This window comes from Ananas comosus, linkage group 5 (assembly GCF_001540865.1).
Source record: "Ananas comosus cultivar F153 linkage group 5, ASM154086v1, whole genome shotgun sequence".
NCBI classification, from domain to species: Eukaryota; Viridiplantae; Streptophyta; class Magnoliopsida; order Poales; family Bromeliaceae; genus Ananas; species Ananas comosus.
The window spans coordinates 7,024,856-7,047,424 of NC_033625.1; the positions used below are offsets into that span (position 1 = coordinate 7,024,856).

The 22,569-nt window shown below is 37.0% G+C and overlaps 1 pseudogene; it reads right to left on the minus strand.

The window, feature by feature from the left end:
- The window catches only part of LOC109710075, a 34,764-nt pseudogene continuing 27,989 nt past the window's right edge, over nucleotides 15,795-22,569 (minus strand).

Here is a 22,569-nt window from a genome sequence, read left to right on the forward strand (position 1 = left end):
AGCAGCAGTCGCAGTCGAGGGCTATGCAAAAAGGGGTCAACAACCGGGTATGAGAACTACTGCAAAATAGAGTAGTCCTCAGTGGGTACCGTCACCGACTTCAACGGCTCACTCACTAAGTCTACAGAAAAGTGCATAAGAGATAGTAAGGAAAGTTGAAAAAACTCTACAGCTATATGCCACTATACTATCGCTAACCAACACTAGCTATCTGTAGATAAAAGAAATGCTATCTCTAACCCAATCTCACTAGGGATTGTGAATACACCCATCCCGCCTATCGAAGCTACACCGAACACCACCCCGAGGGCTGCCGGTGGAGAGCAAGTCAAAACCGGGCAACAACGACATCAACGCAAAGCAAAAAGCCAGACTTCGGAGCGGCACTCGTGGGCACAACCCAACCGAGTATGCAAGCGTGTCTTTGCCGAGCTCAATCAGGCTCTCACAGGCTGTAGTCAATGCACTGGGTCTAACTAGTCTAATAACCAAAACTCACGTGCCCTTGGCACAATCTGATGCAAAATACAGAAATCTGGGTCCACCGTCAACCGCGACGGCACCCGACAGTCCGAAACAGTCTACACACTACTGTAAAACAAACTCGGTATCCCAGTACGAGCGTAAACTCCTCCTACACTAATCTCGGTATCCAACGCATACGAACAGCGGCAATACAAAAGAACCACAGCTCCTAAAGCTAAATCTGGTAATTTTCAGAAAAGTGACATTTTCAGAAAAATGACAGTGAGGGATTTATATGTTTTCTCCTAAGTCAAGTCCAAGTCCAATATGAATATAATATTAGCTTAACTCCAAATTCATATTTTATGCTCTAATCCATGAATTCAAGTACTAGCAAGGAAATAAAACCAATGAAACATGTCGACAATGCTAGAACTTAACACTGAACATACAGACCAGCCTACCAACCAACCCAGGTTTCGCGCAGGTCTAGCTCCAAATTTTAACGGAAAAATCTGACCATGAATAGGATTGCTCAATTTTAATAGTAAAATGTGCGGATAGTCCCTCTACAATCAAAATATTGCACTTTGCCCCCCTATACTTTTTCTTTAAAAATTACTAAAAATTACAGAGATTGCCCTTACATTTCTTTCTTTCTTTCTTTCTTTCTTGAGGCAATTGCTTATATACCCTTAATAAGTTCTCGAATTTTTGATTTACCCCTCTTAGAAGGCTAATATTGAAAATACCCTTTTTATGTTCCAAATATTTCAAATATACTCTCCTAGAGTTAAATTCCGTTAATAAACCGTTAGCAATAACTGTTATCGGTATGAAATTATTATTTTGCCTTTTCAACAACACCAATTTTTCTTATTTGCCCTTGTTAGGGGTACAAAAAATATTTTAATTTTTGATTTTTTCAAATATACCCCCCTATCATCATCAACATTTTTATTTGCCACCGACCGTCCTTAGAGTAAGTGGCAAAGGGCTTGGTGGTTGGTACCCAAGACCCAAGTTCGAATCCTAGTTGATTTACATTTCCAGCTAAGTTTATTTTTAATTGAAATAAACGAAGCGGGTAGCGTGCTACCTATCTCTCAAAAAAAAATATTTCTTATTTGCCCTTAAGTTAAGAGCAAAGAGGCATTTCGATTTTTTTTTAACTCTAATAGATATTTAACTTACATTTAATTCAAGTTAACTTAATGGATGGTAACTGGGTATTTTGGAATAACGGAGGAACATATGAGGGGTATATTGGAAAGAAAAAAAAAAAGTAAGATAAATGAGATATTTATGAAGTTTTGAAGAGTATATAGGTAATTATCCCTTCTTTCTTTCTTTCTTTCTTTTTTTTGCCCCTTTCTCGCTAGCTCATAACTTAGTCTGGACTGCAGTATCAATTATTGACAAGCTCCAAATCTCTGTCTAGTTTGCCGTATTTGTATCCTTACGCAGCAATTCAACCTACAGTTGAAGGCTCAATTGTAGCAGTTTGATATCCGCCTAAGTCGGACATAGCTGGAAATATAATAATTGAATAGAATAATTCTATACAAGGATAATATTGCAGACTCACTCGCCTCTTAAATAAAAAGGAAAAAAAATATCATTCTGTTCTTTGGAGGTAATCTCATCATCTCACTTGTTAAATTACCAAAAATGAAAATTTAGGCATCGTTTGATATCATGTTCATTTTTTATTTTTAGATAGAATTTTATATATTAAAAAAAATAAGAGTGGATAATGGATTGTGTTTAATCCTTTCATTTAAAGTGTTTTACTTGGCAATACAAAATAAAAAATATGAAAATATGTTTTTTTTTGTTTATAAGTTTTATTTTTAAAACGAGTAGTCATCTACTTCTGACAGGTTGCATTAATTATAAGCAAATCAATTATAAAAAAAAAGTTCTTCCAACACATCAAACTATATAGAATTAGTATTTTAAAAAATAGAAAAATAACAATGACACTAAAAGAGGCCTTGGCTCTCAACTAACAGAAGCAAAACAATAAAAATTAAAAAAAAAAAAAGAAAAGAAAGAAAGAATGGATTCATTATTCTCAACACAACAAAATGAATAAAACACAAGTATAACTAATTTTATCTCCAACTATATATAGGCAATTATTAATACCAAAATTGAGCCGACCTAACCCACGTATGAGCCAATAAGAACACGTGGTACATCAGGAGTCAAAATAAGGCGCCTGAAGGACAAGAAGGTGGGAACGGTTGAAGAATGGGGCGTAACTTTCATGAGGAGTTAGCGTAACTTCCATGAGGAGTTAGTATAACTTCTACGATCATGGTTACAACCACTACCCCCAACTACTTTTAATCAACTAATAATGTGGGCTATAAATAGTAACTTTGAAGCCTGCAATAGAGGTCTTCGCCCCTGCGCACAAAAGATCACTTTTATTTTCCTGCATCTTTCTATTCTCGCATTTACCGCTTTCCCTAGGAGTAGTTCCTGTAATTTAGTATACTCGGAGTCTGTCTGCCCTACGGGCATCACTCCCCTGTTCCCATACTTGGAGTCTGTCTGCCCTATGGGCATCACTCCCCTGTTCGTGTATTTTTTCCTTTTGCTATTCAATAGAAAGTCATATTCGGCTCTTCCTGCCGATCAGATCACAAGTTGTTTGGCCATTCGGCTCATTTCTTAGTCGAATTCTGGGCTTCCCCTCTCCTTTCGGCTCATCCTGCCGAAGCAAATTTACTGTGGAGGTTTTCGAACCCGGCTGATTCGATCCCTCATCGGCCTAATCGCTTGATCCTTTGTGGGCGCATACTTCGAGGGTCATAATCCGCAGCCGTCTCGCACCTCTACGTTCTTCCCGAGGAGAATTATTGACCGGGTCAAGGGTCGGGACATTCGGCACGCAACAATTTTTTGGCACGCCCGGTGGGACTCAATTTTAGGTAAATTCACATTTTTATTGAAATTATGGCTAATGATAATGCCATGAATTTGCGCAATAGGGTTGTTTCTAGAAATTCTGGGAATGATCAACCTAGTGATTCAGACAATGCTGGCGAATGTCAAGCAGTTTTGCTAGTTGAAGGAGAAATTAGTGGACAGTCGGCTTATCAAGAGCCGAGTCTAACTCAGGCGCTCGGCCAGATGAGCCGAGTCCTGCAAACTTTAGATCAAAACATCCATCAAAGTACGGCTCGACTAGACGCGGTGCTGGCCGTCATCACGGCCTATAATGAAAATATTGCACGAATAGGGCAATTATTGACTCGAAATGAGCAACCAATGACAGGCTTACAAGGGCCTATGATGACACCAGTATTGCAAAATCCTGCGATATCGATAAATGGACAGCCCCAATACCAGGGGGTACAATTCCAAGCGGCTTACAGACCGGCCGTCGTCAATACCGGTCAACAGCCGGAAATTACATGGGGATTGCCATCACCTCCACCGATAGCAATATACCAGCCCCAAAATATAGGGGCTAGAGCTGGGGGGCAGGCTCCAAATATTCAAGGAGCAAATCTCATAGTACAAAACTTCGGACCATTACAAGGACCGAATGCAGCACAAGCACAAGTTCCTTTGCAGGAAAATAATAATGAAATATATGCGCAAATCGAAGAAGCCATCCGAAATACTTTTGGAGTTGGCGCAAGGCCGGTAGTGCCGCCTGTATTTTGTTCCCCTTATCCCGCGAGCATAGATGCAGAACATCCGTATCCGGTAAACTAGAAAATGCCGAAGTTCGATAAGTTCTCGGGCGATGAGACCGAGAATACGGTCGAGCATGTAGCCCGGTTCACGGCCCAGTGTAGAGAAGCGGCTGCTGACTCATTTTTGAAACTTCGGCGTCGTTAACTAAAATGGCGTTTACTTGGTATACAAGTTTATCAGCCAATTCCATCCAAGATTGGGACGAATTGGAAAAAAAATTTCATGAGCGATTCTATAGGTCGGAACCACAATTATCGGTCGCCGACTTGGCTTTATACCGACAAATATCGGGTGAAACGGTCGAAGAGTATTTGAACAGTTTCAAAATAGCCAAAACCCGGTGCTTTATGAGAATGCCGGAATCAGAGTTCGCCAAAATGGCGTTAAATGGTCTGCATTTTAAAATAAAAGGCCATTTTGAAGATAAGCATTTTTCTAACCTATTTGATCTAGGTGTTCGAGTTGCCCAATACGAGCAATTTCAGAAGAAAAGTGAGGACGATCGGCTGCAATGGAGCCAATATAAAAATCAAAGCAAAGGCAAGGAGAAATCTTTACTAGAAGAACAATCAGTTCAAGAAAAGCCGAGCCAATCGAGTGAAAGTGAAGAATCGGCTGATGAAGCCGAGATACAGCCACTTTCTTTAAGAAGAATTTCTTGATAGAAAAACATTCGGTTCAAGAAGAGCCGAACTAATCGAATAAAAGTAAAGAATCGGCTAATGAAGCCAAGATATATGTGGCAGGGATGATAAAGCGCTGTTTTCCTAAAGCCGACCAAGACTAGTGAAACTAAAGCTTGGGTCTCGGCTGTGGCTTTGAACAGTCGATTTGGCACCAATAGTCATCCGAATGTTCATTTGAAAGACTATTGGGGGGGCATTGTTGATACCAAAATTGAGCCGACCTAACCCACGTATGAGCCAATAAGGACACGTGGTACACCAGAAGTCGGCAATAAGGCGCCTGAAGGACAAGAAGGCGGGAACGGTTGAAGAATGGGGCGTAACTTCCATGAGAAGTTAGCGTAACTTCCATGAGGAGTTAGTATAACTTCCACGATCATGGTTACAACCACTCCTCCCAACTACTTTCAACCAACTAATAATATGGGCTATAAATAGTAGCTTTGAAGCCTGCAATAGAGGTCTTCGCCCCTGCGCACAAAAGATCACCTTTATTGTCCTACATCTTTTTATTCTCGCATTTACCGCTTTCCCTACGAGTAGTTCCTGTAATTTAGTATACTCGGAGTCTGTCTGCCCTACGGGCATCACTCCCCTGTTCGTGTATTTTTTTTCTTTTGCTATTCAATAGAAAGTCATCTTCAGCTCTTCCTGCCGATCAGATCACAAATTGTTTGGCCATTCGGCTTATATCTTAGTCGAATTCTGGGCTTCCCCTCTTTTTTCGGCTCATCCTGTCAAAGCGAATTTACTGCGGAGGTTTTCGAACCCGGCTGATTCGATCCCTCATCGGCCTAATCGCTTGATCCTTTGTGGGCGCATACTTCGAGGGTTATAATCCGCAGCTGTCTCGCACCCTGACGTTCTTCCCGAGGAGAATTATTGACCGGGTCAAGAGTCGGGACATTCGGCACGCAACAGCAATTTTAATTACATTGTATTAAAAATTACATCAAATCAAATGGCAGCGGAGTGTTTTCAGAATAGAACTCAAAATTTTTTATTACTATAATTTAGATCAACTAGCAGAAATGCTCTTTTGGTAAAGTTGAGAGTATTATTTTTTATTGAAATCCTCTAGCGCAAATTAATTCTCTTGAGAGTAGGAGATTCTGCATTTATGGCTAAAATCTTTGTCTCTAAATTTCGAACTAATGCCATGTATAGCCTTATTAGAAAAAAAATTTCCCAATCTAGCCTCCTTTTACAAAAAATTCCTAACCTAGCCTTCTTTCGATAATTAGAAAATAAAAGATAACTTTAATAGTATTTATATGCAAATTAGGAGAGAGAAATTTTTTCTCTCTCTCCTCCCACCCTACTAATATTTAAAAATAATTAATTTTTGTTATAATAATATTAATTAAAAATTAATATTTAATAATAATAAATATTATTATTATTGAATATTTTTTCTCAAAAAGATAGCATGATGCTACCCTCTTCATTTATTTTTTTTTAGAAATAAACTTAGCTGGAAATATGAATCAACGAAAATGTGAATCAACTATGATTCAAACTCAGGACTTCAAGTACCAACCACCAAGTGTTTTTACATTTGTATTAAATACTAGTAATAATAATAATAGTAATAATAATAATAATAATAATAATAATAAAATTATCATTCAATAATAATAATATCATTATTATTAAATATTAATTTTTAATTATTGTTATTATTATAAGAATTAATTGAGAGGAAAGAGAGAGAAAAATTTTCTCTCTCCTAATTAACATATAAATGCTCTTAAGTCATTTTTATTTTCTAATCCATCAAAAGAAATGCTAGATTAGAAATTTTTTAAGAAGAAGGCTAGGTTGGAAATTTTTTTTCTCAATAAGGCTAGATGTGGCATTAGTTCCTAATTCTCTCTATTGCTTGTTTGACAAGTACTTCATTTGAGGTGACTGTAGCTAAAAGCAAAAACAGGGAAACTGCGAAAGAGAAACACTTATTTTATAAAATTGAAATGATCTTGTAAACCTAATGATTTTTTTTTAGAAAAAAACACTTTTTTTAAAATTTTGAATAGTCACAAATAAATTGAAAGGTTGGGTACTCAAATCAAAATTTTGAATGGCCAAGTAACTGATTCAAAATGGTGGATAGTTCAGATAAGTTCTGTACGTTTTTACCAAAAACTAATTTAAAGGCCGAATATGATGCTTTACGAACTTTTTGAGTAAATTGAAAAGGAATACGAAATAAGACGTCTATGTCGGATTGTTGACGCTGACCATTCATCCCAAAAATTCGAGTTATTAGAAATATGCAACTAATTTACTTAACATGTATAAGTATATCGTTCACGAGTCTCGATTGCGATTCGACCCAATCAGCCTCACGCCACAGAACGGGATGCTGGCCATTTAAGCTAACAGTTTATGCACCCAACAGGGCCCTAAAATTTTGTTTGAATTGGTCCCATCCTTCAACAAACAAAAGCAAATTTATTTATAAAATCCCACACCATTTCATGCCATGATTGTATTATTCCACATGCATGCATATATATATACATCAATGCCAGAAGAAGCTCTTTCTTTAACCATCTTCTGTCCTTGCCGCTGCTGCTGCTGCTGCTGCACTCTTTTGTGCTCTCCACAGTGAGAACAACAATGGCTTTACTTTAAAAAGCGTGCCATTGTTCTTTGGATAAAGATCTCACCCTGGCACTAGTCCTATTATTAATGAGAACAAAAAGACTCAGTTAAAGCACTTCTTCTTTTACTGTGAGAGCACAAGTGAACAAAAGCTATGAGCAGGAGCAGAGTAATAAAAAATGGAAACAAAATAAAGATTCCAAAACTGAAAAAAGAGTGCTTTTTGGTCCAGTGATTTTGGAATCTCGAAGCATGGACGAACCAGAATTGATCATTACCATCTGGGGGATCTCTTTATCAAAGGATTAATTGCAATAGTGGTCCCTAACCTTATAGCTTTTTTTTTTTTGTTTTTTTTTTTTGGTTTTAAGGATTGCACCTTCAACCATTCCAATTGCTTTAAAATTTGACAGAATAGGCCATGCCAACTCCAATAAAACTCCTCTTACTTATACTGATCACTGCCGTGATTTGGTAGTTCCTGCTCAATTTCGGTGCAGACTTTTTCAAGTTACTGAAAAAGCTTGATGGCTCATTCAGCTCATTGTTAAAAATATCAGATGCTTCAAAAGAGACAGTAACTATCGGATGAGAGGTTGAGATGGTGGTAGGCATGAAGGACGGCACTGAGGATGGTGACATTTGGTTTGACGCGATGTGAGCACGTATGAGAGAAGAGGTTAGGGGTCAAAGTAAAAAAGACCGGTAAGAATCTACTTCTAAAGGCTAAGTATCTGGTAAACAAAAAAAAAAAACGTTGGTGGACCATAATAACAAATTAAGTAAAGATTGGGGATCCGTTTTGCAATTAAATCAAATATATATAAAAATATTAAATAAAGGTTATTATTTTGCACTTTTTACTTCTATATAAATATTTTTACTTCTATATAAATAATCTATGATTTTTAGTCTTGTCGCACATTCTTTTACATATTCCGCATTTAAGTTTAGTGAGTGTAATACTATGGGACCAAACCCATAAGTTTATTGTTACAGGGATAAAGCTAGGATTTAAGTTCTCGGAGGGGGGGGGGGAGGGGGGGGACCAAAACTATATTGTACCTAATTAATTTATTTTTAAAAGATTATTAACAAACTATAAATTTGCATAAAAATCACTTATTTTGGGCTTTTGCAAAACCGGGCCACTTTTTTCGTTTTTGCAGATTCGGTTCACTTTTCAGCAAACTGACCAAAATACCCTTTTTACTTTTTCTCTTTCCCTTTCTCTCTCCTCTTCGTTTCTCTCGTTTTTTTTTTTTTTCTCGCCGGCCAGAGCAGAGGCGGAAACGGTCCGTCTCGCCTCTCACCCCTCATTCTCTAGCCCTCGCCCTCCCTCGCGCCTCGCCTTGCCTCGTCAGCACCCCCACCTCCTCGCCTCCAACCCCGTTAAGGCCGCGCCACGACTTTTTTTTTTTTGCTTTTTCTTTCTTTTTTCTTCCGACTCTTCTCCACCGTCTCCGACAACGATGCCTCTCTCGTCCTTCTCGTCCTTCCCCGCCCTTCTCATCTCTCTCTCCCTCATTCTCTGCCGCCCGACGACGATTTATCTTCCGGCGCCGACGTCGACACCGTGGAGGTCACTGCGCGCTACAGGCTCGGAGCGAGGTCCTTAGCGCGTGTCTCGCTGGCCGTGTGCTGTTGCAGAGAAGGTGACAAAAAAAAATTATAGAAAAAACAGAAAAAAAAATAAAGATAAAAAATTATATAAAAAGAAAGATGAACATCAAATTGTATCGTTAACTGCAAAAAAAATTATAAGTTGCACTATTTAAGATGTAAACTGCAGCTTTAAGATGAAAAACTACACTCTTTAAACGAAAATTACACTCTTGAGAAATATTTTATACTGTTTCTCTTCTTATTACACTCTTCAGATGTAAACTGCATCCATTAAGATGAAAGTTACACTCTTTAAACAAAAGTTGTACTGTTTCTCCTCTTGTTGCACCATTTCTTCTCTGTTACACTATTTTTATCTTAAACTGCATCCTTTAAAATATTTATACTGTTTCTCCTCTTGTTACACCATTTCTGTGTAAATAAGAGGAGAAATAGTTGCAACAAGAGGAGAAACAGTGCAAGAGAGAAGAAACTGCACTGTTTTAAGAGATATATATACTGTTTCTCCTCTTGTTGCACCATTTCTGTTGTAAATAAGAGGAGAAATAGGCAACAAGAGGAGAAACGCACTTTTTAAGAGATATACTACTGTTTCTTCTCTTGTTGCACTGTTTCTCCTCTTGTTGCACCATTTCTGTGTAAAACAATAGAAAGAAATAGTGCCCACAAGAGGAGAAACAATGGCAATAGAGAAGAAACTGCACCCTTTTAGAGTATTTATACTGTTTCTCCTCTTGTTGCACTGTTTCTCTCTTGTTGCACCATTTCTGTGTAAATAAGAGGAGAAATAGGTGCAACAACGAAGGAGAAACAGTGCAACAAGAGGAGAAAAATATAAATATCACTTAAAAGGATTTACAGTTTAAAGATAAAAATAGCTATAGATATTTTCGTTCAAAGAGTATAATTTTTATCTTAAAGCAGCAGTTTACATCTTAAATAGTGCAACTTATAATTTTTTTTGTAATTAACGATGTAATTTCATCTTCATCATTCTTTTTATATAATTTTTTATCTTTATTTTTTTTCTGTTTTTTCTATAATTTTTTTGTCACATTCTCTGCCAACAGCTACGGCGCCGGTGACGGCGCCGGTGACGGCGCCGGTGACGACGCCGCTAAGGACCCCCCACTCCGAGGCTGTAGCGCCGCAGTGACATCTACGGTGTCGACGTCGGCGCCAGCGAAGATAAATCGTCGTCGGAGGCGGCAGAAAATGAGGGAGAGGGAGAGATGAGAAGGGCGGGGAAGGGCGAGAGGCGTCGTCGTCGGAGACGGTGGAGAAGAGTCGGAGAAGAAAAGAAAAGAAAAAAGCAAAAAAAAAAAGTCGCGGCGCGGCCTTAATGGGGTTGGAGGCGAGGAAGGTGGGGGTGCATGGACGGGGGCAAGGGTGAGGGCGAGAGCATGAGGGTGAGAGGCGAGACGGACCGTTTCTGCCTCTGCTCCGCCTCCGCTCTACCGGCGAGAAAAAAAAAAAGAACGAGAGAAACGAAGAAGAGAGAGAAAGAGGAAATAGAAAAAGTAATAAGGGTATTTTGGTCAGTTTGCTGAAAAAACGGACCGAATCTGCAAAAATGAAAAAGGTGGCCCGATTTTGCAAAAGCCCAAAATAAGTGGATTTTTTATGCAAATTGGCCATAAAAGTCCGATGCGCAAAAATACCCAAAAAAAAAAAAGTTTGCTTATCGATTCAAATTAAAGTCAAAATTGTGCTTAATACTCTTTCAAGTAACGAAATCCACCGAAAAATATTAGACGGTAATACTAACGCTGTTTCGTGGCATTTTAATTCTCAGCGCATGCTATACAAACTATATGCTATTTCAAATGGAGCCTAAGACAGTTTTTGTATTGAGAATATACTGAGGCTTAGTTTGGTATTGGAGCCTATCTGACGTTATTAAATAAAATAGAGTTGGGGTAAAAGTAAATAATAGAGATATGCTTCTGTTTTCTTTGGTGAAACCGCAGAAAATATATCGTAACTTACTCATCGCGATATGCGGAACACAATATTACGGAAACAAACCGGATATTTTTCCATCATACTTTCTCACTGCACGTAAGGCAATCTTCCCGTAATCCCAAACGAAGCCTCATAAAGATGATAGCTTAAATTTTGGAATGTAGTATACTTTATAAATTTGTTTAACATATTTCATACAATTTTCACAGTTGTAAATTTATTAAAGTAGGAGTCAAAATGCTATTCACTGACTCATCAAACAAATTGAAAGTTTTTTTTTACAGTGAAATCAAAATTTTGAAAGATTTGATAGTTCAATCCAAATGATCCATAGTTCAGATAAGTTTCATATATTTTTATCTTCGTAATAATTTTGTATATTTGGAGGGTATTTGTAGTATCCTTGGTTTTTGAGTTGCTTGTGGATCTAAGCATTTGAGGCTTGGCGATACATCTGGAGAGTGTCTGGACAAGTCGGAGTCGTTTTGGCGCGAAATGGACGCAAAACAGACTCGACGCGAGGTGAGAGTGGAGTACTTACGCTGAAATCCGCAAAGTGCAGGATTTCAGTGTTGAGTACCGGTACGTCATTGGGCTGGAACCGGTACCCTGTGTGCGAGCTTGCAGGCTGAGAGGTCGAGTACCGATAACCAAATCTGATACCGGTACTCCAGCTGTCATGTTGAGTTGGTAGGGGTATTATGGTCTTTTTGTGTTGGTGTTTATCCACACCACCAACTCTCCCTCGTATTTATCCACCTGAGGGAGAGTAGCTTGCTTAATTGTGTTCCTTTCTCTCTCAAGTGTTAATTGTGTGCTTGGTGGAGGCCACGGCTTGAGTTCGGATCGGTGTTGACGTTGCGCCGGAGAGCCGTTCGAGAGTGTGGACGTCGCGGTTGCGCCGTTGGAGGCCGGGCGAGCCCGTGATTTTCTTTCCTTTCGACTTCTCGCCGTGGTTGGATTAGCGTTTCGAGGTGGGTTGAAGTTTACCGAAATTGCCGGAATACCTCCTAAGTTTTTATATCGTCGACATGTATCATTTGCGTATTTTCCTTGCTAGTATTCGAATTCATGGATTAGTGTTTAAATCTGAATTTGGAGATAAGCTAGTAGTTTAATTTTACATGTTGGATTTGGATTTGACTTAGGAGAAAACATATAGATTCTATACTGTCACTTTTTGAAAATTACCAGATTTAGCTTTAGGAGCTGTGGTTTGTTTGTATCGTCGCTGTTAGTATGCGATGGATACCAAGATTAGTGTAGGATGAGTTTACGCTCGTGCGATGGATACCCAGATTAGCTTTAGCAGCTCATTATCTTATGGTTGTTGGCGTGCCCGGAGAAACGTGTAATCCGTGGCGTAATAGCATTTGTAAAATTTTTTATTTTACAAAGGTGTCTATAAAATTTCTAAAATTCAGAGGGATGCATATGAAATTACCCCTAAAATTTATTCTATTTATTTTCCTTAGCTAGGAATAAGGGATTCTCCAATCAAATACATGAAACTTCGGTGAAATAGGCTATTCTAATTCGACTATCCAATCTTTCAAAATTTTAATTTTAGTACCCAACGTTCACTTTGTTTGATTTAAGTAATTTGATAACTCTTTGGATATAACAATTGTTTATTTTAATAAATTTATAATTACGTAAATTACATATAATATACTAATTATATCTGTAAAGATAAACAACGCATTCAAATTTTAAAGTTACAAATTATTAATTGACCCAAATTTAAAAAAATTAATAATTTTTAAAGATTAGATAGTTGAATCTAAAATGGTGATAGTTGAGATGATTTTATACAATTTTACCCACAATTTATACTGAGTGAAAAATGTTGTTATCAGCAGTGCAGATACATGAAAATGAAGGAAAAATAAACTACGTATCACTTAAAATTTTTGAAATATCTTATGTAACCCCTATCTTTTTTTTTGTTTCAAATATATCCTTCGTATATTTCTCTATTACTCAAAAATAACTTGCTTTAGTACCCATTAAATTATTCCAAATTAAACCCAGATTAAATTTCTACCAGAGTTAAAAAAGAGTCAAAATACTTATTTTGTCCCTAACTTACTAATCTATTTTCTTACTTTCTTATTTATCCCGCTTAGAAGGCTTTATATGAAAAATATTCTTCAAATGTTACAAGTTCTTTTAAATTTACTTCTAGAAAAGTGGGTAATGGTAGAAGAGAATATTTAAATGATTAAAATAGTAATTTTATAGAGACGATGATTGTTCCTAATGATTCACTAACAGAATTTAGCTTTAGGAGAATATTTAACAAAACTCGAAATGTTAGAGGAGTACTTTCCATATTAACCTTCTAAGCGGGATAAATAAAAAAGTTTGAAATTTTTCATGGGTATATAAGCAATTACCCCTTAATTGAACGTTTCAGTATAACTGGATTCACTGTAGTTGTTGTGTTATATAGTACTGAAAAATACTACATGTACACCTCTTTATAAGGTGTGCATCTTAAACTCCTTTAATGCAAGAGTTTAAACAATTAAAAAGATTTTTAGTCTTTTTTTTTTAAAAAATTTGATGTTACAAAGTAGGGAAACACATGAAATCTGATCAAACTGTTTGTGTAATTAGTTAGTTCACTTGAGAAGCGGACCGATTAAACTACTTGATAAAATTTTTAAAAATTTTTTTATCAAAATTGAAAGTTCAGACGGTTATTTGCAACCTAAAGTTCAATGGGTCTCCATGCTTTTTTTTTCTTATCGATATTGTCACCTATGTTAAATGGTTTTTCCTTTTTTTTTTTTTCCAAGAAGTGACATAATATTGTCAAAATAGTTTACGTTATGTAACGACCCGACCCGTTAGTACTAATAATTTATTGGGCTCAACTGCCAGCCCAAAATGTTTAAGTCTAGTTATTATGTTTAACCTAGTCAAGCTTATATACCTCCACATTTAATCATAACTATGCGATTTGGGATTATTAGGGTGTCATAGGTTATTTATTACCTGAGCATATTGGATATTTTTAAAGCTTTGAAAAATATATTACATATTATCTTTTTTAATATTTTTTGAATTTCTTTGTCATTGTTCCAAAAATACCTGACAACTAAACACGCATGTGCAGGCTTAGGGAGCACTAATCTTCTGCTATCTAGTAAGGGCTTTATTTTATATTTTATGTTTTATTTTATTTTATTTCATTTTTTTTTGGATCTTCTTCGTATGATCCGTACATAACATAACTCTCTAAATACCCATTCGAGCACCAGACACAAATTTAAGCATATTCGGAAAGTTTGAAGCTCTGACCTTAATCATCGACAATTATTATTATTATAAGTCCGATATTAGATTTTTCCAACATTACACTATTCCAGAAATCATGTTCCAAGTTTTTTTTTTTTTTATGTTTTGGCGTAATTTGTAACTGACGCAGGAGAGCTTGAGACTTTCCTAAGGGGCCGTATATTCAGCCTAGATTCTAGAAAAGTAATTTTTGCATAATTATTTTTGATCCGTAGAATTGATTTTGGTTAAAAACGGTGAAGCGTTTTGAGCCTAATAGCAAAGTAATTTTTTTTGAAATGATTTTAGAAAGCTGTTTAGCAAATATATTTGTTGTTTGCAACTAATAAGTTTGTTTTGCTAATTTTTATTTTAAAGTTTGAACCAAAAATTTGAATTTGACTTAAAATTTTTTTAAAAAAATTTAAATTTTAAACCTGAAGAAAAATTAAACATTTGTTATTGAATTTCAATTTTAAATTAAAATTAAATTTTGAAAATTTACAAATTTCAAATTTTAAATCTAAATTTAAAAGTTTCAAAATTTTAATTCTAACTTTAAAGTTTAAATTTAAATATAATTATAGATTTAAATTTAAATTTAAAATCTAAATTTAAATTTAAAATTAAATTTTGATTCTAAGATTTAAACTTTAAATTTGAATTTCGAGTCCAAAATTAGAATCAGATTTCAAAAAGTAGATTTTAGTTGCTTCTAATTTTGGGCCTTTTAAAATTAGAAAACTGATTCTAAAAATCAGAATCAGATTTTGAAAATGTGTCTAGTTTTGAATCCTACATTTAGTAGTCTCTTTCGACATAGCCAAACACCCTATTGAAGGAAAGATCACTTTTGACCCTAAAATCACTTTTCAGAATTTAAACCAATCATCCCCTAAGTCAGAAATTATTTTATTTTGTTTGAAGGCTGTCTGTTCTAATGTAAAAGAAGATAAAGTCATCTCAGAAAAAAAAAGTTGCAGCAGGGAAAAGCTGTCAAATTTACCACTGTCATTTGGTTGTTTGGTTGTCAAGATCCAGCATTTACATTTTAATGCATCTAATATTATTATTTCATTGTTTGTGATTCTGATTCAACATTATTGAATTTGAATCAAATGGAGGAAATATATTGGTTTTGGTTCAACCAAGTTCATCCCTTTGATCACTTGTGTTGAAATTCAAATTATTGGATCTTGAGCAAGTGGCAAAGGGCTTGGTGGTTGGTACTTGAGATCCCAAGTTCGAATTCTAGTTGATTCATATTTCTAGCTAAGTTTATTTCTAAATGAAATAAACGAAGCGGGTAGCATGCTACCTATCTCTTAAAAAAAAAAGAAGAAAAGAAATTCAAATTATTGGAGGAAATGTATAGCAATATACACACCAATTAAACACCTAAAACCAAGAAGATTTTATATTATGAAAACATGTTTTTACATCTTAAATAAATAAATACACATTAAACTGAGAAAAAAAGAATTTATACAACAGAGAACATAACTAGAAATATTTGTCACCAATTTGAATGTTCATAAAATAACCACATTATCGCCCCCCTAATTTTCCTAATCTCTTTATCTTATACATAGAGAGAGTTGAGCTCATGTACTTTCAAAAGCACAGAAATATTTGTGCTGCACACATGTTTCTGTGCTTTTTATAGTGCTGCACTGATCTTGAGGTGATTCGACGATTAAAAAGTTATTTCTATGCTTTTAAAAGCACAGGAGCTCAACTCTCTCTCTCCCTACATATACACACATTACATAGCAATTGTATCAGTGATGTTCTTCTTCTTCTTGTATGCATAGGCTTGTGCAAAGTAGAGATAAACAATCAGCTCCACAGCACTAAGCCCAGCAAGAAGCCAGTAGAAGTAGTGGAGATGCGCGCGGTTCAAATTGTTCGGGAACCAACCATCGCCGCTGCTCTTCGTCGTTTTGTCGATCACGGATATGAGGAAGCTACTTATGAAGCTCCCTATTCCGAAAATGCTCAAGTACAGGGCGAGACCGAGGCTTCGCAACGTATCAGGCACTTGATCGTAGAAGAACTCCTGTAGTCCGACCACCGTGAAAACGTCCGCAACGCCGAAAAGGACGAATTGAGGAACTATCCACCACAAGCTCATCGGAATCGTGGCTTTTGGCTGGTCCACCAAACCAAAGTCTCGAGCGGTTTTGATCCTTTTCATCTCCACCAGTGCCGCGATTACCTGTTGATCGCATAAAGACAGAAAAACAACGTTCTCTAGTAACTTTAACTTTTTACATATGATAGACGATTTTGCAAGGATATATATATATATGTGTGTAAAACCCAGATCAACGTAGCTCAAGATTTTAGAGAAAAATAATTATTTGTCGTTACCATCGATATCATCAAAATGACCATCCCCGTGCCGATTCTTTGAAGCATAGTGATTCCCGCGGGGATCCCCGTGAATCTTCTGGAAACTGGGACGAGTATTCGGTCGTATATGGGAATGAATGTGACAATAGAGAGACTGATGAAGCTTTGCAGTGCGGCGGGGGGGACTTGGAGCTTCGAACCGATTCTTCGGTCTAACGTGCTCGCTTGCTTTATGAAGAAGGTCGATGATTGTGCGAAAACAACACCGTATATCAAGCAAGTCGCCCATATAGGGAACAATCGGAGGACAGCCTTCGCTTCTTGTAAATTATCATCGTTTTCGGTTCCTCGATCTCCCTCGCTCAAAGCCCTACATGACGAAGAGGAGTTAGTTTTACGCGAAGGTTATGGAGCAGTGAACTTCCGCGTAAAAAAGAACATTTTAAGATCTCGAGAACTTGGTAGCTCGGAAACTTCTAATCCACGCCATGAAAGCTTTCCCGACCCGAGCACATGGGCTCTCCTCGTCGAGAACGTAGTATCGGTACGTCCTTGTCCCGAGCAAAAAGACGACGAGAGCAAAGAACATGATGATGCACGGGATCCCGAACCCTAGCCCCCATCCAATGTTGTCTTGGATGTAGCTTGACACTATAAGTGTCACCGTCGCGCCGGCGCACAATCCAAAGTACCACCAGTTGAAGAACGAGCTCTTGGCGATGCGTTCCTCTGGGTCGGTCTCGTCGAATTGGTCCGCACCGAACGCCTGAACGCACGGCTGGTGGCCGCCCTGCGCGAGGGCCACTATGTAGAGGGAGACGTAAAAGAGGGTGACTTTGAAAGACGAATGCGCGCATTTCGTTCCATCGATAGCATCGCGATCGCATCGCGATAGAACAGAGGACAAGGTCAGCATCCCCAGGCCCTGCAGGTAACTCAAAAAACGTTGTTCTGAATATTATAGATGCTTTTGAAGGCGAAGAAGAAGTTTGAGATCATTTTATTGATTGTAACTTTACCCAAAGACCAAAGTACTACATAAAAGTTAAATTTATAGATTTGTAAACACAATTTAAAAATGTATTTTATGCACATCTGAAAATGCATTTGTGATGCTTAACTAGTTAAACAAAAATGCATTGGAGTGGACTTCCCATTAAACAGATGAGTGTTTATTTTTCTTAACATTGATAAGTTCAGTAAGACCTAAGGCTCAGAATTTTTTTTTCTAACACCATACGAAATAACCATTTTTTTTAAAAAAACTTACACGGCTAACAAAAATAATATTTAATATTTAATATATTTAATGAATCCTGAGATGAGCTAGTAATTTATTGGCATTCAAACTTGATAATGTGGTTACTTAAGCCAATTTTGTATTACATTACATGAATTGAGCTCCTGTGCTTTTAAAAGTACAGAAGCATTTGTACTTGTAATTTTTTAGCTGTCGAATCACTTTAAGATCTGTACAGCACTAGTAATGATATGTCCCATGAAGTCTTTTTATTAATATTGCACGGATCTTGAGACGATCCAACAATTAAAAATCACAAACACGTTGAGCTCCCGTGCTTTTCAACTCTACATTACATTATCTCCATTACCTTTTTTTATTATTAATTTATTCTAACTATTTTAATCACTTCACACATTTAGCTTCACAGAATAACCTAATTGTTAATAGACTCGTATACCATTCCTCCACTCCCTTTTTAACTCGATTCCTTTAACCAATATTATTCTAAATATTTTAAATTTCTTAATTTTTTTTTTCTTTTTTACATCCATAGTTTATAAAATTATTTAATTTTTCAGTATGTCTTTGTAAAGTTCACATTTATTGCAATGAAATTGCCTAAATACTAATAGACTTTTGAAAAAAATTTAGTTCTCACTCTTTTGCGTGCATGCACCAATGTAGTTTTAAATTTGTAAGTTTTTAAATAAACTTTTTTTTTATCTAAATTACACAAATCATGAATTAAAATTATTATACTTTTAAAAGGAATAATTTCTATCAATATCTCTATGGGAGATCGTAATTTTATGAATATTTCTTTAAACTTAAAAAATATCACTAATGCCCCTCTAAAAACCAGAAATAATCACAAATACCCTTCGTGTTAATAATTCGTCAAAATGTCATCTAATATTCTTTAAATATCATTTTAACCCCGAATACTAATTTAACTTTTTTTATTTACACCCTCTAAACTGAAGATAATTTTGTCTTTGTTTTTCTTTTTTTGGTGGCAATTGAGTGATTTTTACCAACTAAAATATTTTTTTTTTTAGAAAAAATTCATGTGTGAAAGATCTCAATTGAAAAACTTTATCACCCCCTTATCCTCCCTTCATACCCAAACGTAAATTTTTTATTCAAAAATAGTAGTTCTCCTGAAATAAACTGATATAATTATCCCCACCAACACTTCCATTTTCTATATATAACTACCCACTATTTTTATTATTCTATATTATCTATCCAAATGCTATTTTTCTTATCCCCAGGAACAACCCAATTTTCATCCAAACGCTATTTTTCTTATCCCCATACTTATATCTATCCTTGTAATAGTTAGTTCTTGCTTATACCTGCCGAATCAAACGAAGCCTTAACTAAGAACAACAACCCTAATAAAAAATCTAAAGCCAAGGGGTCTTAATGAAAAAAAGAAGTAATTAAAGATGTTTATTTGAAACCTTAGAAGAGTACTCATAAAATTGTCCCTTAATGCTCAAAAAAAATACCACTCCCACCTTTTAGAAGTAAATTCATCATTTAATAAACAGAAATAAGCATGACAATTTTATGAGTACTCTTCTAAGGTTTCAAATAAACGGTGTCTCTGGCTCCATCTTCATGGGACTCCGTCAGATCGAATCCCCTGATCTTCTGTTCCTTTTTGTTTTACATAATTTGAACATTTGGGATTACACTACTCTAACATTAGACCTTCATTTTTTTATATTTATCCTTGACACTACATTTTCACTTACTTACGAACATTTTCGATCATCAAATACATAAACTATGAAGGAATACGTTAGAACTAACTATAGGCAAGGACCAACCTTGTATAGATATAACAAACCTAACGCTGCGGAACCTGCATGACCCCTCTGAGACAGGCGCATGTTTCCTTAGGGGCCAGGCAAGCCGCCAGACAACAGCCGCGGCGCCGGGCCAGGTTTATCCGCCAACCAGCGCCCCGCACTGTGTACGAGAGATGATGTATCTCCAGGGTTTTAAATGATGTGTATTGGATACGTACTATTCGTAAGATTTTAAGTATTATTTATGTAAATTGTACTTTTACGTACTTAAAGTTGAAATGCCTTGTAAATCGTGGTTTATACTCGTAAAGAGTATAACATACGATCCGGTTTGGGTGGCTTGGCAGCGCACGAGGAAGCTAAGCGGCTTGCCTCAACAGGTGCTCGGAGTTCTATAGGATTTTCACTAGTCGCTTCTCTATGCTCTCGTAATGCTGGTTGGTATTCCAGTTTGTAATTGGATCTTTGTTTTTCCCGGTTTTAAATGGAGTTCTCATCTTTAGAGAAGATTTCGAGGTTTTCTCTCGATCTTGGGAAGGTTAGGTTCGGGATCCTTCCAAGATTAGGTTAGTTAGATCGGGGTTTTCGGGATTTAGTTTTTCGGGGTTTTTAGTTGGGATTAGAGTAAAGATCCCAAGGTAAATGGTTTTTAGGAGTTTAGTTACAGATATCCCTCCCTTTCTCGTTGTTTGGAGATTCTTCGAGGTTAGGTTTGAGGCTCCTACTTCTAGAGGAGAAACCATTCGAGGTTCAGGTTCGAGGTTCGTGGTTCCTTCTTCTCTTCCACTCCTTCCGCGAGGTTCAGGAGAGTTTCGAGAGTTTGAAGAAGAAGAAGGGAGGAGGAGGAAGAAGAAGAGGAGGAAGAAGAGAGAGATTATTCCCATACCTCCCTCACACTCCTCTCTTTACTCTTTCTCTCTCCCATCTTCCCGATAAATCCGGTAGGTTTCATTGTTTTAGGGTCCTCCAGGGAGTTTTCAGATTATAACGTAGTCGGGCCAGACCCGTCAAAAGCGGGTCTCCCTGGCCAGAGAGGGGTCGTCCCTGGCCAGAGAGCGACGCTTGGGCTTTTTGGTCGCAAGCCCTTGGCCAGAGAGGGACGCGCCCTGGCCAGAAAGTGACGCTTCTGCGCAAGCCCCTGGCCAGAGCGGATGGTCCCTGGCCAACGGAGTCCGACGGAGTTGTGACGAGTGACCCCCTGGCCAGAGAGGAAGGTCCCTGGCCAGGGGCTCTCATTTTTAAGAGTCCTGAACAGGTCTTAAAGCATAAAGCTTGAAAAATCCAGCCTTTTGTAAGATGTTGGGAGGTGGGTCTCACCTTTTCAAGCTTTATGTAGGTTTGTGAGCTTGGAGCGTTAAACGTTTCCAGGTCACACAATGTAGGTATCCTATCCGAATCGAAAAACTCATTATTTTATCTAACCCTGTCAACATCCCCAGTGTACATGTAGAGATCACAATTACCCGTGTGGGTATATGGACGATTAAAGTATCCTATCCCTGCCGAAACAGTGTAACGTTTTATATGTTTGTAGATATTTATTAGGTCAGGAATGTATGAACGTAACGACTTTTAGATGGAATGACTTTTAGAGAAACTGAGGTGTAATATAAAGGTATCTAATGTTAATAAAACAATAGGGAATCATCAATAGTATAAAGGGTGACTAAGGAGAGCAGGGTCGTTGTGAATGACGAAGTAGGGGACATGAGGACTGGTATATCTATGACTACCGAATCACTTAGCACGTCGTTTTCATTGGTAGCGACGGTTGCTTTCACTATTGCTGACGAGTGTCTAACGACATCGACCAGACGAACGTGTTGCCTATCCACCGGCTGGGAGTCTAAACGTTAAACGTCTTCGACCACGTCCTTCAAAATAGCAAAAGAAAGGATGACTCTTTTCCACAGTCTTTCGATAAGCAGCAAGGGGTTATTCCTTGCTGTATAATTGTTAGTGTCAGTGAGGTACCCTTCGGTCAGCCGTATGTCGGTGTGGTAGTAAAGTTATGAAGCATACCTAAGCGGATGTTTTAAATGGCGAGATAACGGTAGTCATAGTTCTCAATTGATGATAACACAGCTCAAAACCGTCTATGGATACCAGGTTACTCCGGTCGGCAGTAGCACTTTTAGATTTGATGATAGCACAGAACTATTTTACATACTTAGGAGCATAGTATGGTCTTATATAATATGAGGTAAATTCCTTATCTCTTACCTGTTAAAAACAAGTCTAACTCAGTACCCTTTGAACGGGCGGTTGACTTTCAGGTACTACATGACATATGACATGGTGGACGTAGCGTATAAAATAGTCTCAAAATTACATTATAATTCACACCCAGTAACAGAAGTTTATATAAACAAAATATAACGTATAAAACAAAACAGTTGGTATAGACTTTTACGTGACGCCCTTTATATAATTAAATATATACGTGAAAATATCCCCTCTGGGCTAAAAACTGTAATATCGTTTTTTACCTTGTGAATATGCCGATGAGTCATGTGAAATTTTTAACTAACCTTGTGGGTATATAGACTGCCACGATTCATCCAGAATATTTTCTTCCAGATTAATAACGAAATGAATCCACGTAGACATCACCACATCTCGTGTGGGTATATAGATCCCTTTTCACTATACTGGTGAAAATATCTAGACTGTGCTAAAAAGTGTAGTATCGGTCTTTGCCTTGTGATTATCGGGTCCAGCCATGTGAAATTCGGGACCAAACTTGTGGCTATATTAACTGTCACGATTAGTTCAGAATATTTATTTCCGAGATCGATAC